The 13,664-nt window shown below is 47.8% G+C and overlaps 1 protein-coding gene across 2 annotated transcripts in view; it reads right to left on the bottom strand.

The window, feature by feature from the left end:
- The window catches only part of Ston1 (stonin 1), a 55,875-nt gene extending 50,137 nt beyond the window's left edge, over nucleotides 1-5,738 (bottom strand). Inside the window, exon 1 of one of the 2 annotated variants that reach the window (XM_052186584.1) lies at nucleotides 5,653-5,738. The gene's annotated coding sequence lies outside the window, so the exon portion shown is untranslated. The remainder of the gene's footprint in view (nucleotides 1-5,652) is intronic. The other variant, XM_052186586.1, reaches the window with a different exon arrangement.
- Between the last annotated feature and the right edge of the window lie 7,926 nt (nucleotides 5,739-13,664).

The following is a 13,664-nucleotide window of genomic DNA, read 5'->3' as shown; positions in this document are numbered from 1 at the left end:
GGCTAAGCTGGGAACCTTAGTAAGACCTGGTTTCAAAATAAACAAAAAGGCTACTGACATAACTCAGCTGAAGCTTGTGTGATGCCTGGCTTCAAGTCCCAGAGTTGCGAAAAATTCATCCATATAAATTAAATGTAATTTTAGTAAAAATCTCAGTAGAAATTACTATGTCTGTGTGCATGCAAGTAGACAAAAATTGATTTATATAAGCTAGCAAAACCCAAAGTGGACAATAAATCCTTTTAAACTATGAGAGTAACAGTAATAGCAATTGTTTTGTACTTTCTGATATGTCAGGTCTGTTCTCTTCTTACTGTGCATTACTCCTCAAAAATACTTTGGGTGGAGCTGTTATTTTTATTTTAAGTATGGGAGACAGGGGGAAAAAACTAAGGTTACTCAACAAAGAAAACAGAAATACCAGCAGGTTAGCTGGATACAATTTACAGAAGCCATACCTAGACGTGCTCACTCATAAATGAGGAAAAAGGCCGAGGGGCTGTCAGAGAGAAGACAGACAGCGGGGAGTGGCGAGGAGCGTTCGCCATGGATTCCTAAGCAGCAGAGATAGGTTTGTGGAGATGAAACATCGCACCTCCCACGTGCTAAGAGGATTTGGGCGTGGAGTTCTCCATTTGTCAATGATAGCAACTAAAGATACTTTCAGGAACATAAGAATTTTAAAACTTACCAAGGAGCCTGTTTAAGAGACCTTCAAGTAATCCCAGAACAAAGAATTAAAGCAGGGATGTGAGTCTGAGGTCAGCCTGAAGACAAAGCTAGCTCAAGGCCAGCCTGGGGTATTTAGGAAAACCTTAGAGGAAGGCAAGGAGAGCAAAAAGAAACAAAGATTCTAAGGTTACACTGATGGGGAAACCGAACTCTGCCGGGAGATGGCAGTGTGCACCTTTAGTCCCAGCACTTGGGAGGCAGAGGCAGAGGCAGGCTGTGAGTTCAAGGTCAGCCTAGTCTACAGAGTGAGTTCCAGGACAGCTAGGGCTACACAGAGAAACTCTGTCTCAAAAAAAAAAAAAAAAAAAAAAAAAAAACCTTAAACAAACCCAAATGAAAAGTGTGGAGAATTTGAAGCCACCCCTCCCCAGGTGGCTGGAGAAGAGACCGCAGAGCTGTTCTTGGCAGAAACTGCACTCAGCTTTGAGCTCCCTCAGCAGAAGGATAAAAGATAGAACACCAATAACTGTGGGGTCACAGCTCCCCTCAGAGAGCCCAGGCAAACTGCTCAAAGGGACACACTCCCACCACTGAGACCAGAAAGAAATCTTTGATTTCTTAAATATAATCAAGATCTCAAATATCAGTCTAATTGGAATAATTCAGGAAGGGGTCCTTGACCATATTGATTTTCTTTTCATTTTTTGAGATTTATCTATTTAGTGTTTTATATTGTATGTGTGTGAATGTGGGTGTGAGCACGGGTACCCGAGGAGGCCTGAGGAAGGTGTCAGATCCCTTGGAGCCGGAGGTGCACGTGGGATGTTTCTGAGGACATTTATCCATAAAGGGGAAGGATAAAGTGACCTCCAGTTCCTGGCTCCCTGTGACAGTGGGCAGTGCTATGGATTTGAGCTTCAGATTCATGCCAGATATCCCCAGCCCCATTAAATTAGCGAGCCTTGCCAAAGCAGGAGATCGTACGGAGCCAGGCGTGCGTCCCAGCGATGAAGAGCAACAGACACCCAGGCGGACAGCTCCAGAGACAGAAACCGCCTGGCCCACTTCAAAAAGCCCAGCCCTCTGCGCCGGGTACTCCACAGTCCCATGGGATCCTGGAACTCCAGTCTGGCTGGCCAGCTCCTAGAGATTTCTGGGTACATTTTATGTGGTAGAGTCATTTCACAATTGTGTTGCAAGTCAGGAACAATTCTCAACAACTTCCAAAGAAAAGGGTCAGTGGGGAAAAATGAGTTTGGAAGGTAGAGGCATTTTATAAGCAATCAAAATATTTGACTCTATTAAAACAAGAAATATTTTCCTTTCCTTTTCTATTTTTTCTAAAATAATATTGGTAATTTATGTTCAGGAATAGTAGAGATCCAGGTGTAGATTCTCACTGCTGACCTAAGTTTGAGATTTGCTTCCCACACTTAGCACCTGTGGGCCTTGGGCAAGTTCCCCTCTAATCCTGGTTTCTGAATCTCCACAATGAAAAGAATAATACTTCTTACCTCAAAGAGTTTTAAAATAAAATATTCCATGTGAGTGTCTAACATGTGGTGAACGTTAGCTATCATTACTGTCAAAAGCTGAGGAACCTTAGCCAACAGGAAGAAAAGCAAGAGCTACGATCATCCCCTACTCCGTTTCAAAGCGTAGCATTTCAATTGCCGTGGGTATACTTTCAGGGTGAAAGAATAGTGCTTTCTAATTCATACCTTGCTATTTAAATTCACCCTGCTCTCTCAGCATCTCCTGTGTAACTCAGCATTCTGTACGGCAGAGTACTTAAAGGCCACATACCATTCCTCTGGATGAGTATACCTTTGACAACCCTTACCTGCTAGCCTTTTGATGGAGGTCGAGGACCTTCTGTATTTCTAACCCATTTGATGTGGCCAGCTGGTGGTTGACTTTGTCCTGGCCGTGTGGAGATGTGACTCCACTTCACCATCCGGCCTGTTCCTCCTGGGGTCAGGGCCCTTCTGCGGTCTGCGGACACCCCCAGCTTCCTGTGTAGCCCATGCTGAGCCCGCTGTTGCTGCTGGATGCATGGCAGACTGCTGTTTAGCTAGATTCGTTCTGCGATGGCTGCAGAAGGGAACCTTGCCCGATGGGCAGCGTTCTCCAAACAGTATAACAACTGGCTTCCAGGGCATTAAGCTCACCTTTAGAAATTCTCGGGAACAGGAAGAGACTAAAGATTCTTATCAGGGTGCATTGTTTGTTTAGGGAACAAGGGCACACAAGTTCAACACTTGAGGACTTGCATTTAAATGAAGGATATCCCAACACTTTATGATGTTACAAGACCACTGACAAAACCAAAACCTTACTGACTGATACAAACGTGGGACTGTCAAACTGGGCAGAAGTTTAAAACAAGTCCCCCACCCCAATTTCAATGAATTCAGTTTTTAAAATCCTTTTTTGTTGTATTTAGTCTTTCACAATGGCTGTATATGCTCTTTGATGATCCCCTCCATGTTCTCTTAGCCCTTCTCCTCCCTCTGCCCTTCTTCCCAAGTGCACCTCTGTGTGTGTGTGTGTGTGTGGTGTGTATGTGGGGTGTGTATGTGTGTGTGTGTGTGTGTGTGTGTGTGTGGTGTATGTAGGGTATGTATGTGTGTGTGTGTGTGGTGTGTGTGTCTGTGTGTGTGTGGTATATGTGGGGTATGTGTGTGTGTGTATGTATGTGTATGTGTGATGTGTGTGATGTGTGTGTATGTGGTATGTGTTCCATTACACTTTATCACAATTGCTTGTTTTAGCATGGGTAGGGGGTGCCCTTACTCAACTTACCAATGACTGACTGCTCCACGGAGGAATATCCCCTAGAGATCACTGGTTATCCAAAGCTTGTCAGGGAGGACAGAGCCTTAGGAGCCTCTCCCTGACCCTGGGGGGGGGGAGGGGCAGCTGTGTGCGGGCAGCCTTACTGCTCATGTAAGTGTTCTGAGCACACCTTCCACCCTTCAGTTCTTTGTTTCTATCTGCTCTGTCTTCTGCTGTGTCCCTAGATGTGTCATGGACAGTCTGTTGGGGTTTTCACTTATTCTCAGTGTACTAAAAGCAGTTATGAGTCTCTGAAGGTTAAATCTTTATCTATTCCCTGACCTGCCTTATGATCCCATTGTGGTTAGTACAGAGGCTAGCTCTATCTCCTCAGATCCTGTCTTCCTTAGGGGCTAACTGAAGGCCCTGGATACAGATCCCCGGCGCCCACAGACAACATCAGCTTGGCAAGAACTGGGCATGCCTGGGCAAAGGCAGGATGCTTGCTGGGGTTTGCCAGTCTTTTGGGAAAACAGAGCTCCAGGCTCAGTGAGAGACCTGTCTCAAGGGAATAAAGCAGGGGGGACTGAGCAGGACCCACGCCGTCCTCCTCACCCTCATAGCTGTGTGCACACACACAGACACCACACACGCACAAACACCCTCTAGAAGCAAAGGAAGCGTGCATTCCACACACAGTGAGGTGCCGTGCTCCCTGCAGTTCCCCTCACACACAGCCCCTCACACACAGTGAGGCCCCGGATGCCTCCAGCGGCTCTGAGTCCTAGTGAGAGACAGCAGAGACAACCAACCTCACTCAGTCCCCAAAACACAGGCAGAAGGACAACAGAAACTACTCCAGACTCCATCTGTGTAGTTTCATGAGAAAATCAGCAGGCTGTCTGGAAGAGCCCAGAGAGCCAAGCCTGTCATGGAAACATTGATTCAGCCATAATAAGACCCGACATAAAAACCACACAAATGAACTGAACAGCCCTTCCTTCAGGCCAGTCAGAGCTCCGTGGAAGCCACAGCCGCAGGGCTAGACGCGCTCTGCCCCTCGCGGCTGGGCCCTTGGCGCCTGCGGCCCTGCTCCAGCCTCCTCCATCACTCTCTCACTTGTCTGCACCTTCTGTTTAAGGGAGAGAAAGTGCAAAATGGCAACAGGGGGCCCTTCAGAAGGGCAGGCAACAACAGCCTTCCTGTCCAAGCATGTCAGGCAAACTAAAGCCTCCAGCCTGGAAGAGGCTAAAATAACGGGGTTAGAGGAGTCTACACAACCAAAAGCAAACTAACACCGTTGGTTGAGTGGGATTGAAATCTTTACTTTCCAAAGAGCAGCCTCTGCACGGCGGACTTTTTTATTTATTCTTGGTTGCTTTTGTTTTGTGTTTGCCCCTTTAAGTGTCGGCAGTGGAGTAGGGACAGAGCACGGCGGGTGGAATGTGGAGCACAGTCAGGAGTGGGTTTTCTCCTTGCACCGTTTAGATCCCCAGCGACTGAACTCGAGTCATCAAGGCTTGGCAGCCATCACCCGTCCATGCAGTTGGGAAGAAAGCAGACAGGCCACAGACAACTAGATATCTAGGATAGGTGCTACCAAACCATAGAAATAAGCCAGTCCTGTAAAGGAATATAGTCTCAACTCCTTCTGCATCCACAAAGTCCGCAAGCCAAATCCTAGCGCGTGCCATTCCTGCGAGTATAGCATGCTGACGCCTGCGTGACCCCTTGGCCTGACTGGCTCGGCCTGGTCACCCCTGAGGGCAAGGGGGGGGATGGTGGTGAACCCAGGAGTGGGAGGAGACAGGACCACCGAGCCAGGAGGACTGCAGGAGTCTGGGTGGGGGTCGTAGGCGTGAGGATCCGGAGTTCTGAGGGAACTCTGCCCTGATTGACAGCGGCTGGTGCCCAGGTCTGGGTGGCGGTGACCACGCGTGGGTTCCTACACTCCCCGCCCCGTCCTGCCCACGAACTTGACTGTCCCGTGCAGTTGTACTTTTCTTTCTTTACAGTCAGGCCCAGGGCAGAGAGAAGCCGGCGGGGCCCATCCCCTCGCCTCCCGCGCTGAACGCCAGCCCGGAGTAGAGAAAAGAGAAGTCTTCTAACCCCGCCCTCAAACTCCCGAGAATCGGAGCGACCCCACCCTGGAGCGGAGCTCCACCAAGCCTTCTTGGCCTGTCCCTGGGGCTGATCACTCACGGGCAGCGCGGCTGGGGCTCCGACTCTGGCCACGGCCATCCAACCCATCCAACACCGGGAAGAGGAGAGGGGAGGAAAGGGAGGGAAGAGGGGAGGGAGGGAGGGAGAAGAGGGAGGAGGGCCCGTGCGATGGGGGGGAGGGAGGTGCACCGCGCGGGCTCTCCTCCAGTCCCCTCCCCTCTCTCCCCCCCCCCCCCCGCGGGATCCTCCCTTCCTGCTGCTTTCTCCAGCCTAGGTCCCCCAAAGTTTTTTTCTGGTGTGAGATTGGACATTCGCGTTCCCTCAGGAATCAGCTGTCCCGGGCCAGTCTGTAGTCCCTAAAAAGGAAGTTGGGAAGAAGTCACCAAATTATTTTGGAAGCCTCTATCTACGAGGGGCCTCCATTTTCTTTGCAGTCAGGCCCAGGGCAGAGAGATGCGTCCACAGGTAAGGATGGTTGGTGATGAAATCCACACTTATCTAGCGCACAGATGACCACGTGAATGAGTGAAGGGCCGAGCTGTGTGCTAAGACAGGAACAGCTCCGTGCCTCTGACATGCATCTTGGAGAGTGCAGGAGGGATGTGGAAGTGGAGGTCTCTTCCCTAATTGGTTTCCAGTGCACAACCTCCCCCCTCCCCAACACACAACACTCTGTCCCCTGCGAACAGGTGGCTGGCTCTCAGCGCAGCTTGTCCACTTTTTCAAGAGAGACTGAACCAGTCAGGCAGGGAAAGCTGGAGTTCTGGTGGAGGTCTCCCTGAACTCACACAGCAATGCTTCCCCAGCGCAGTCTTTGTGGCCTTGGAAAGCCTGGTGAAATGGAAAAGAAATTCAAATAGTTTGTCCAACCACCAAGATTCAGGGAGGAAATGGAGTTCCAGCGAGGGCACGCGTGTGCCTCACACCACACAGTTGGGCACATTTGGGCTAATGTTGTTCTCTGGTGAGATTTCTAACTGACTTTATGCTTAGAGTAGAACACTAACAGAACTAAACAAACAAACAAGAGAAGGAGGGCCCCTCGCCTCCTGACAGGTAGGTCTGCATAGGCCTGGCTGGGTGGTGCTAGCCTACACACAAAGCCTAGTGTTTGGTGGACAGCACCCTGTTTTGTGTATCTGTATGTGGGCCCTCCATGGGAGGGTATGTGGGTGTGGCATGAGTGTGTTCAGAGGCCAGAAAAGGGCATCAGATCCCCTAGAGATCGAGTTGCAAGCAGTTGTGAGCTTCCCAACATGGGTCCTGAGAACCAAATTCCAATCCTGTCAGAGTCACCTCTCTAGCCCAGAGCACCAGATTTAAATAAAAACAAACAAGTAAAACCAAAAAGCATCAGAGGCTGAGTTTTGCTGTGTCCCTTGTGTCTGCCACCAGCTTCTGGGGGATGGGAGGGGACAGGCCCCTCTCAGAAATGCCATAGCTAACTACAAGGCACACAGAAAACAACGCATTTGGAAATGTTACCCGCCACTACAACTGCTATCTGAGTGCAGCTTATAAATTATGTCATCTTTGAAATAAGCAGTGTGGCCTTAATTAGTAGGGCAGCTGAGCTGGTGAAAGAAATCTCAGGGAAATTTTGACACTTTCTAGGGAGCAGACAGACATGAAATTGTCTGAAGACTGCTCCAGTTAACGGAAAACTGCTTCCTCTTTTACCTTGTAGTATCCCTTCCCTCCTGTGACCCTGCATCACTCTGGAGATTGCCACGTTTGCAGCTCTTTTCTTCTTTCTGGACTGTTTGAACACACTGCACACTTATCTCCACAGGATTCTCTCTGGAAAAGTCCCTTTGTATTAAAATCTAGTGGTAACTGCGCAGCCTCTCCTCACCTAAGCCACCACTGCCACGCCCCAGCTGGGACCCCGCTGGATTCCAGCGACTTCCACAGACCCTCGGAGGACACCCTCCTCCTTTTTACTCAGAGCTTCCCCCCCTCCCACAACAGCCTTTTTGTGGAAATCACTGAGAACTTCCAAGGAGGTCCCTGAATTCACACAGCAGTGGGATTCTGTTTTAAACACCTTCTCTGGTATTGTCTTTGTAACCTTGGAAAACCTGGTAAATGGAAAAGGAGCCCTGTCCAATCACCAGGATTCAAAGAATTCAGGATTCAGTATCAGGGAGATCCCCAAGTTTCCGCGGGTAGAACCGACCTGGTAGATACCTCAGGATTAGTCAGCTAAAGCTATCAGCATAGCTTCAAGAGGGGGCAAGGCTTGGTCTCAAATGGTTAATGAGGGCATTGTTCCTCTCTCAAACCTTACAGCAATAGTCTCTAGTAAGATGACAAGAACCATTCAAATCAACGTGATGGCTTTGAGGAAAACTATTTTTAAAAAATGTACCCAGAACACAGACATTTCACATGCATGAAGCATTCTGAGATGAGCTAAGTAGCTTTTCTAAGTCCCTTTCTGAGGAAATTCAAATACACTTCAGATGGGAATTTCCCAAGCTAAAAAGTCCACATTTTCACTCAGAATGCCAACCAAAAACAACCGTATCAATTCCAACCAGCCATCGACTGACACTCTTTTATCATGAAGGTGACACTCCTAACATGCCTTGAGCTACACTGGCTGGTGGCGACAGCGGATGCCTAGGAAGTATCTGATGAACATTTATTGACTGCTCTAGGACTCTGAGTCTAGGACTGCTCCCTGCCTCCAGCACCTACTGCTGTTGAGGTAGATCACACACATTAAAACACAATGGGAAAATAGTCCAATCAGCCCAACTGAGGAGGTGACACAGAGGAATATAGGAAAGGCTGAAATGATGTATTCCTATATACTCAGGAGGCTGAAGAAGGAAGACGTTGAACCCAGGGCCTTTTGAGGAGGAGGAGAGGGTCGGGGAGCAGGAGGGAGGGAGGCAGGCAGGCCAAGGGAGATGATTTTTTAGTAGTTGAACAGAATGTTACTGACATTGTGCTGTTGACTAGATTACGCTGTTTCTATTCTTGGGCCTCAAGGATCTCCCACCTGGGCCATTCCACTGTACCCCGGTGTTTCAGAAAGGACTGGGGTGGAGTTCAGGAAGTATTAAAGCCCCAACAAAATAAACAGTGAGGTTCTGATTGGGGAGTTGCCTTTCAAGGCCCCTCCACTGACGGGCTTTACCGTGTTTCTTCTGCTGAGTTTTAAGTCTTTTCATGGGAAAGTTGTTCAAAAGTTCTCTTGCCTTTCCTCCAAAAGATTTAGAAGAACAGAACTGTAATTGCCAGCTAGCCTCCAAATTTGGAACTAATTACTAAACTGCTCAGAAATGTAAGGCGAGGAGTCTGCTTGCTGAAGCGTCCCCATTCATCACCATGGTAGCTGAGGACGTGCAGGCTTGCAGACGTCCTACAGACTGGACAACCCTCACTGGAGTGGCCCTTGGATGTTTTCTCAGCACCATCTCCATCTATGGTCTCTTCAGGTTACAGTTAGCGAGCAGCTTGAGGCTTTTAAGAGTGGGGAGGGCTGCAGAGATCGCAGCCGAGCTAAGAGCAGTTGTTACTCTTGCAGAGGATGGTGGTTCAGTTCCCAGCACTGACAAGGTTACTCACAAGCATCCATAACTCCAGGCCCAGGGAGTTAGCTCTGTTCTGACCTCCATGGCACCACGCAAGCCCACAGTGCACATATATAAATGCAGGCTAACCCTCATGTGCATAAAATCAAATAAATAAATCTAGAGAATACTATTTTTAAAGACCAGAGGCAACTAGAAGGGAGAATGCTGCGTACAATCGAACTAACTATAAACCCCACCCCTTACCCTGCTTGAGGACCTTTAGAGCAGATGAGATGTCAGTCAACTGAAGGAAGCTTTTGGTTGCTCGCATTTGCCTCTTCAAGCTCGATGTTTCTGGTTGTTTTGGCGTGGCTTGCAGACTTTATGGTCCAGGGTTTTTGGTTTGTTCATTTTTTTTTTGTTGTTGTTGTTGGTTTGTTTTTAATGCAAATGCTAGTTACCTCTGTTCTGTATCGGTTAAAAACTTGGCAGAAAACACTCCTGGGAGGAAAGCTTTGTTTTGACTGATGGTTTTGGAGAGTCCATCCTGGAAGGGAAGGGCTGGCGGCAGAGTATGTGCCAGGGTTGTCCACTTCGCTGTGATCTAGGAAGCAGACAGAGCAGGCTGGACTGTGGGCAATATAACCCAGTGACCTACTTCCACCAGGTAGGTAGGTCTTACACCTAAAGATTCTATAGTCTTCAAAATGGTCCACAAGAGCATCTAAAGCATGGCCCTGTGAGGGATGTTTCAGAATTTACTGTGACAATGGACAAGGGATTAGAAGTGCCATGTTACAAGTCATGTCAGTTTACCTAAAAGTGACTCACCACCTAAGCATCAGCTCTGCGTGGAGAACTCAAAGTTCCTGGGATACAGAACAAACTATTCCTCATCGGTGTGGCTCTCGCGTGCTTGCCCAGGTGTTGTCTCCCAACGATGTTACTACCTTCATATTAATTCCCACTTTATACAACAATCCCGTGTATCAGCTTTAAGAGCCAGCAGCGCCACCATCTGACAACTTAATGGAGGGTGATGTTGACAAATGACAGTTCATGTTCACCAAACAGCAAGACTTATTCATCAGTCTCTCAAGCTGAGACTGAAGATTCTTCTCCACGCTGCCACTTCCAGCTGCTTCAGTGTCCCAGTGCCTCAGAAGCCAGGTAATGAGGTAATGGGCCTCCCTTTACCATTGGACAGTCTTTCTGTTTTTCCCACTGGAATTTCTTATCACATTTTTTTAATCAAAGCATATGTTTATTAAATAAGAGTGGGAATAAATGCATTTCTAAATTATTTTTTTGTTTGAGGGTATATGTCCGTCTGTGTGGGTTTGTACACGAGTGTGATGCCCACTGAGACCAGGTCCCCTAAAGCTGAAGTTACAGGTGGTGAGCCACCTGATGTGGGCGCCAGGAACTGAATTTCACTTTTCTGCAAGAACAGAAGGCACCCTTAATTACTAAGCCATCTCCCCAGCCCTGTGAGTAAGTTAAAATGTTAGAAATGAAATCTTTATTAAGAGATGTGTGTTCTTGATCTACTTCCTGGTTTCCCAAAACACTCAGCAATGTGCATATAATACATAATCAAGAAAAAAATGTCATTTTAGTAAGTTCTCCAGAAAGCAAGTCAGTCTTGTTGTTATTGTTGTTTATGGCTTTCTGTGTCTGGCTGTGTGTGTGTGTGTGTGTGTGTGTGTGTGTGTGTGTACCTCGGTCACTATATGCTGAGGGTGAGAATCTTCTTCCTTCTGTCTACATCTCAAGTAGACAGAACATTGTTGTGGGGGCTGAAGTGGGAAGCAGAGGGCTGACATGATACGGGTTTCTGGAAGTGAGGGAGAGACAGCGACTTCCCACAACGTAAAGCAGAGAACAGCAGATCTGCCAGTCAGGGAGCAACCAGGACAGACCCCCGTGAGTCAGGAGGCTCCTTGATATAGGCTCAGATGTTTCCTTAATAAGGAGTCCCAAACGTTGCCTAGTCTGACCTCAAAGTCCTGGACCCAAATGGTCCTCGGCCTCGGCCTGCAGGAGCAGGGACGCAGGCGACACCACCACACCCAACTTGAGACTTCTTGAAGATGAGCTGGTGAATGCCCAACTGGATTTGGCTTCACTAAAAGGAGAATTACATACCTGGGGAAAAGCTCTGGAGAAGCGCTTGGGAACAGATTAATGCACCACAAGCAATACGTTTTTTGTTTGCTTGTTTTTTTTTTAAAGGTCATTATTGGTTCCAGAGACAATGAAGATTTATGTAGGAAAAGAGAAGTCATACATTACGTGACTTGGATAACCATGTGCTCTTGAACAGTCACAGGAAAGTTTATATTGAATATCAACATGATTAAATATTGAAGTAACCGATTTAAGGAGGCAGTACTGTGTGAGAGGTGGGGGTGGGGAGGCGCACAAAACATCTCCCAATGCAGGACCAGGGCTCAGCAGGAAAGTCACAGGTAAGTACATGCGATTTGGGAATAAAAAGACCAAACCAGTGAGTGGAAGCGGTTTTCTCTCTACAGAACACAAGGTAAGCAGAAGATTAGGGGACTGCTTTTCTTTGTGTTTCCTCAGTAACATGTATTTTAGGATAGCCTGACTCAAACTGAAGTTCATAGCTTTGGCTAAAGTACAGACAACTTGGGAGCTGGAGAGAGGGCTCAGTGATGAAGAGTACTAGGCCGAGTTCAGTTTCCATACCCAGCTCAGCTCAGCTCCTAACTGCCTGTGACTCCAGGTCCAGGAGATGCCTCTGGCCCCCTGCACTCATGCACATCCAATTATACACACAGAGACGGGCACATAATTAAAAGTAAAAAAAAAAAAATCTTCGAAAATGAAATACAAACAACTTGAAGAAAAACCGCCTTTATGTATTATAATGTTTGGTTTCTTGCCGTGAGACAATCCCAGGACAGGATGAGAACAAGACAGTCGTGACTATGTCCTGCTTCTATTCCCACTCGGCTCTCCAGGCAGCTGACAGAACTGTTTCCCCACCACACTCCACACATGCACTGCTTCTCAGCACCTCAGCACACATGCTCCCAGAACTGAATGATCGGATGAATTAGACAGATGCGGAATCAGTGCTTATGCCACACACAAATATGTGCAGAACTGAAGCATTCAGATGAAATAACCCAGCCTTAAAACAACCCAAGCAAGAAAGTGTGCCTGCAGAAGGAAAAAAAACAAGAGTAGCCAAGTATTTCCAAAAACTGATAGGCACGAAGCTATTCTTTTCACGTCTGTTGTGATGGTTTGTACGTGCTTGGCCCACACTATTAGGAGGTGTGGCCCTGCTGAATTAGGCGTGTCACTGTGGTTGTGGGCTTTAAGACCCTCATCCTAGCTGCCTGGAAGCCAGTCTTCTGGCTTGGATGAAGATGTAGAATTCTCAGCTCCTCCTGCACCATGCCTGCTTGGATGCTGCCATGTTCCCGCCTTGATGATAATGGACTGAACCTGTGAACCTGTAAGCTAGCCCCAATGAAATGTTGTTTTTATAAGAGTTGCCTTGGTCATGGTGTCTGTTCACAGAAGTGAAACCCTAAGATGTATATATTTCAGGACTTTCATAATAACTGATAACAACCAAGTTAATGGCATAAATACACTCAACTTGTTTGGATAGCTGGCAAGATTTGTATGGGAGAGAATATGTATTTTAAAAAGTCAGGAGGCTGAAGAGGTGACTCAGTGGTTAAGACTACTTGCTGTTCTTGCAGAAGACCCGGCCTCAGTTCCCAACACCCACATGACAGCTTACAACAGGCTGTAATTCCGGTTCCAAGTAACCCAGTGGCCTCTTTTGGCCTCTCCAGGCACAAGTGTGGTACATGTATATACGTATCTGTAGGCAAAGCAATAATACACAGAAAAAAATAAAAATGAATTTCTTTTTAAATCAGAACAGAAAAACAATCATGCCAAGGGCTGGAGAGACAGCTAAGAGCGGCGGCTGCTCTAGCAGAGCCTGGGCCCAGCAGCAGCTCACAGCTGCCCAAAGCTCTACCCGGGGCCCAGCACCTCTGGCCCCCTCAGGCGTCTGCTCTCGCAGGTACATAAACACATACATAAGGTTTTTAAATGAAAAATTTTTTAAAAAGAAAAAACTATGCTAAAGGGAAATACTGTATCCAGCCTTGAAAGGAATCTAAGAAGCTAGCTAGCAGCTTACAGGCTTCTGAATGACAGTGTGAAAGGGGAGGCTGGATGAACCCGAGAAATGTAAGTTTAACCTCCAGATACAAAGCTCCTGGAGTGTGGGCCCCATCCAAGGCCTCTTGGTGAACAGGCTCAGGCCTGCTCCTGACTGCGCTGCTCCTGAGTGAGCCTCAGTTTCTCTCTGCAGGACAGTAGCACATGCTGTGGCCTTGGGAGGAGGCGGGGAGAGGCGCCCAGGGGTCTGCACGGAGCAGCTGCTTTCCACAGGGGAGGGAGAGCTGAAAGGGTCGGTCAGTCAGTCAGTCAGTCAGTCAGTTTCGTGTTTGAAGGGTGGTTCCC

This window comes from Apodemus sylvaticus, chromosome 6 (genome assembly GCF_947179515.1).
Source record: "Apodemus sylvaticus chromosome 6, mApoSyl1.1, whole genome shotgun sequence".
Taxonomy (NCBI): Eukaryota; Metazoa; Chordata; class Mammalia; order Rodentia; family Muridae; genus Apodemus; species Apodemus sylvaticus.
Note: the sequence above shows the minus strand (reverse complement) of the source record. Positions and strands in the feature narration are given on the sequence as shown.